The sequence below is a fragment of the Arachis ipaensis genome, chromosome B01, assembly GCF_000816755.2.
Source record: "Arachis ipaensis cultivar K30076 chromosome B01, Araip1.1, whole genome shotgun sequence".
In the NCBI taxonomy this organism is placed as follows: Eukaryota; Viridiplantae; Streptophyta; class Magnoliopsida; order Fabales; family Fabaceae; genus Arachis; species Arachis ipaensis.
The window spans coordinates 72,024,413-72,029,969 of record NC_029785.2 but is presented as its reverse complement, the minus strand read 5'-3'; positions in this window follow the sequence as shown (position 1 = coordinate 72,029,969).

Sequence of the window (5,557 nt, the reverse complement as noted above, 5' to 3'; positions counted from 1 at the left end):
GTGTGTTTGTTGAATAATGAATGAATTAAGAGTTGTAAATAATTTTGATATTAGAATTGGTTTGACTTATTGGAAATGATTTGAAAAGGGTTTGAAAGGTGGTTTGGTTGGGACTCGAGAAGGGTGGCAAAGTCCGAATTTTAAAGGAGATGTTGCTGAAATTTTTCTAAAAATTAGAGATTTGGTTTAAAGTATTATTTAGACAAGTATGGATAAAAGAATTATATTATTTGACTTTGATTTATAAAGAAAATAAATGCATTATGTTTTGGAACTTGATTTATTAAGAAAAGTATTATGTTGGAGTTTCAATTTATCAAGAAAAGTATTATGTTTTGAGTTTTATTTAGTTAAGAAGAGAATTATGTTTTGAGTATAAATTATTGATAAATGGAATGGGAGGTGTGATGATGATAATTGTTGAATGAATTGAATGATGATGAGGATGAATTTGATATAGAAATATTTTGTGGGGATCGTGGTTATTTATCGCCCACCAGATTTGATAAGAAATTATTTTGTGGGGATCGTGGTTATTTACCACCCATGTGTGTGCTGTTTTCCAATTGAAAACATCTGTGGGGATCGAGGTGGTTTACCGCTCACCAGGTGAGGATCGTGGTACTGTACTGCTCACTAATTTTCAAGAGGACGATGTCCGAATTAGCTACTGGACATGTCGGGTTGGCTATATAATCGACAGATGAGACTCATCAGCTATAGGGCAGGCATACATCATATGCATATGTGTATTTTGTTTGATTGTGCATTAATTGGGCTTGCCTATGTGATTATCATGCTTACCTGCTATATTTGATACCTGCTATATCTGTATCCTACTTGTGTTTATTTTGTTTGTATTGCTTATCTGTGCACCGGAGTTTTGGAGGATTGGAGGAAGGCAGAAATTAGGGCTTAAGTTAGAAAGGAATTAGAAATAAGAACTTTAGATAACCTATCCTGTTTATGGTTTTCAATTTATAAACTTTAAGATTTAAATCTGAGTGTCGGAGTTCTAAGATCACATCTGGCTTTTTCAAGACCTTATATATTATGTACGTGGGCACCATTATTCTTCGAACACGCTTTTTCTTCTTATTCTTCTTCTTCTTACTTACACACTCATCCTGTTGTTGCTGCTGCTTCTTCTTCTTCTCTTCCTTTTTTTTTTATCATCTTTCTCTTTTGTTATTGTCGTCGTGATCACTACCACCACCACCACCTCCTCCTCATCCTCGTCTGATCATCTTCTTCCTCCTTTTTTTCTTTTCTCATTTGATTTATTATTTTTCTTCTTTTTTTTGTTACTCCTTCATTATCGTCACCATCATTATCATCATCGTTACCATTATCGTTATCGTTATCGTTATCGTTATCGTTGTCATCGTCGTTATGGAAGTTATAGTTAAAAATTTCGGTGTTAGAGTGAAGATATTTCGATGTTACCTTTTAGAGATTTATGTGTTATTTTACATATTAGATACACCATCTTCTTCTTATATGTAAATATCACTGTTAATTTTTTTCCGAATTTTTGTACTTGTTCTGTTAATTTCACTGCGTTATCCACAGATTTCTTCACTTATTATCTTTTCTATTTAAAATTTGTGAATCTGCAACTCAAGTCTTCATGAAATAAGTGCTTAGTTCTATCACATCATTTTGTTGGAAATTTGGTATTAAAGTGAAGATATTTCGGTGTTATTTTTTAGAATTTAATGTGTTATTTTCTAGAAGAGATAAGCATTCAATTCAATGAATTGAATGTGTAATATTTTTTAGAAAAATTCAATATTTTTTGTGTCGTGTTACTAATTTTTTGTTGTTAATTCGATGCTATCTTATTTCATTTTATAGAGTCAATGTAATCTTTTAGTATGTAATTTATTTTCTATATTCTGTATCATTATATTTAAATTCTGGTATCACTTTAAACAAATTTTGATGCTATTTTTGTTTCTGGTAGGAATTCAATCTAATAAGTATGAACCCACATTCATTCAACTAAATAAAAGTTCAATATAGAATATACATATTAATTAAAGTCTAATATGAGAAGCAAGAAGAAGTAAAAGCAACTGAAAAGAAAGAAAGAAAAAACGAAGAAAAATAAGAAGAAAAAAAAATGCAATATCAAAGAAGACATTTTTGTGTCTTTATAGCAAATTTCAGTGTCAAAATTAAAAAAATTCTGTGTTATTGGTAAGAAATTTTGGTATATTTTTTTTTGCACAATTCAAAATTCTCCATCATTATCATCATCATCATCATCATCATCACCATTTTCTTCTTCTTTGTTTTATATTATTCTCATAATTCTTATTTCACCCTCTTAACAAGAATTTGTGTCATGATTAAGAAATTTTGGTGTCAAAATTGAAAAACTTATGGTGCTATTTTTTGATAAATTTTGCATAGCTCAAAACTAAACTTCTATGTCACGAATAAACAGTTTTGGTGCTATTTTCTGATAAATTTTGCATAACTCAAAGCTCTTCCTCCTCCTCCTCCTCCTCCTCCTGCATAACTCAAACTCCTCTTCCTCCTTCTCCTCCTCCTTAAAAAATATATAATGCTACAAAATCACCAACACTACAAGAGAAACGTTGAGTACCATCGGATTTACAGGCGGAATAATGAAAATAATCTGCCGATAAATTGATTACTGTTAGATTTTGCGTTGGATTGTATCTGATGGTATAAATCTCGCCAGTAAATATTTACTAGCAGATTTATTTTTTACAATGGTAATTTGTGGCAAAATTAGCGGCGGAATATGATGTTTAAGTTATGATGCCTAAGCATCTGTAATAATTTTTATGTTTTTTTTTATTAGTTTTTATAGTTTTTAAATAAAAAAATTCTTATGTTTATAGTGGAGTTTTAAAACTAATCAAGTATTTGGAGTTTTTTTAGAATTATTATAGATCCAAGTTATATTTTCAAGAAAATTTACAACTAAAGGGAAATCTGTGAATTGCTGTTAATCATGACCTCTTCATACTCAAGTGATCATAACTTGAGATATAGAGGTTCGAATGAGGCACTTCTAGTGGCGTTAGAAAGCTAATATCTATATCTTCAGAATGATATGGATATGTCTATAGTGGACGTTTAGTTTGAGCTGTGCACGACTAGCATCTTTTAATTGCGAAAATCAGCGCCCAAAACACCAAAACTTGAAGCCCAAGCCCATTCCACCTTCCAGGAAGTTCTAAATTCAATCGAAAGATTCAAGATTCAAGATTCAAGATTCAAATGATTAGTTGACATTAACTTCTTCTAAAAAGATAAGATTTGGCTATTAGGATTTATTTTTAGATTAGATTTGAATCATTGTTAAGATTTTATTTGAATTTAAGTAGATAGTTATCTTATATTTCCTAAAGAAAAGATTAGATTTAGATTTTGAAATTGAATTCTAGATAGAACTTAGGATATAAATAGGTAAACAAGGTTCACAAGGAAGACATCTGGGAGAGGATCTTTGGATCCCTCGTGTCTCTCTTCTTCTCTTTTGTTTTTACTTTTATTATGAGCCACTAATTCCTCTGCTAAAAGGTTAGGAGCTCTGTTTATGTTTCTATGGATTATTAATATAAGTTTCTTTTATTTTAAAATTTTGCATTGATCTATTTCATTATTGAGTTATTCATTCTTCATCCTTAAAGGATTAGTAGTATCAAAAGGTATGCTAATCCGATCTTGAATTTGTTTATTGCTTCAATAGAACTAATATTCGAATTATGCTTGAAAACTCTTTCACATGACTTTTGAATCGACTAGACATAGTGATTTTTAAAGTGTGCGACACATACATGATCTTCAATCACTCTAGTTTCGAATACGTGACATATAATTTGGATTAGAACAACTTTTGAAAATTATATTTTCTCATAAGATTCAATTAGACAAACCTAGCTTAGATACGTGACATATAATCTGACCTAAGGACTACTTTTGGATCTTATGAGGAACTGAATCGGATTTGTACTTAACCTCTTCAATTAATTGATTGACCAAGACATTGGCAGTTGGTTAATTGAAGAGAAGCCGAGGAGTCAAGACATTAGAAATTGGTTAATTAAGACTCGTCGTGAAAAGATCTTTGCATGCTTTAGAATAGAAAAACAAGGTTTGATTTTCTTAGGGCTTAAATATCTGCAAAACCCCTTAACATTCCCTATTCCTGAATTATTTTCTAACTTTCTAAGCCCTTTTTCAGTTATACTCTGCAATCCTAATTCTTTCCTCTTATATGTTTTTTCTTTTCTTCAAGATATCCACAATCATCTTGCCAAGATTTGATCGATCTAATTTGAGATTCAATTAGATGTTGCTTGCTCAATCCTTTAATCCCCCTGAGAATGATATCCACTCACCGTTGTATTACTTGAACGATTTGGTGCACTTGCCAGTATTTATGAGCAAATTCAATTTTTGCTCATCAAGTTATGACAATTTGATGTCACTTACCGTGGAATTTTTCCAACGGTAACTGTTGCGCCAAATGTTGAAACTTCGCATTGCGTTACTGTCGGAAAAATCCGACGAAAGCATTAATTTTTATTTTTTAAAAGAATCTGGATAATCATTACTGTTGGAGAATTTTCAACAGAAAAGTCAATTTTTTTTTATTTTCTTCTTCAAACTGCCGACCTAAGGGTGATCAGATCACCGGTGTCAACTACCATTTTTGAACAAGTTGGGTCATCAATTTGGTAAGGTTGCTGACCCCTCTATCATATCTGACTTGATGTAACCTCTTAGCTTAATCTTAATCACAACAACACAACTAGACTTGCATGACTCCAGATAAGGAAAAGAGTATACCTGTCGTGCATTTTGAGATAGAATAAAAGGAGTCATCACAACAGACTAACAAGAATACGCGTTACCAAAATTAGAGTTTAGTACAAATATGTCAGAGCACAAAGCTAATCTAACGTAAATAGACACCAACATGTCGCCAGCTTCAATGGAGCAGCGGCATAGAGATAATAGACAGAGAAACAAGAGAAAGGATAAGAGAAGAGAAAGAGCATTCACAGAAGTGAGGGGGAAGGGTTTTGTGTTTGAAATTTATCCAATTTTACCGTCGGATAAGATATTCGTTGTTGCCTAAGCGCCGCATTTCACTAAAACCTGTTACCGTCGAAAAATCTTGTAGTAAAATCCGACGGTAACATTGGCACTAATAAAATAAAATTTTACGCCACTATTTACCATCAGATTTAGTAACAAAATTTTTACTTTGACGATAATTTTTTCGAGGGACGAATTTTCACTCGTAACTATCGAAAAATCCGACGCTACATCCGCCGTAACGTCTAACGGTAAATCTAACGGTATTCAATATTTTTTTTGTAGTATAGAAAGAGGAGAAGGAAAAAAAATACAGCAATAACAGTACCAATAAAAGAACGACGATGAGAAAAAAAATATGCAAAAAAAATGAACACAAAAAAAAAGAGAAAAAATACAAAATATAAATATTCACGTTAATACAGAATTAGAACGTATAAATATGCTCTTACTAATTTAATTAAACTTGGTT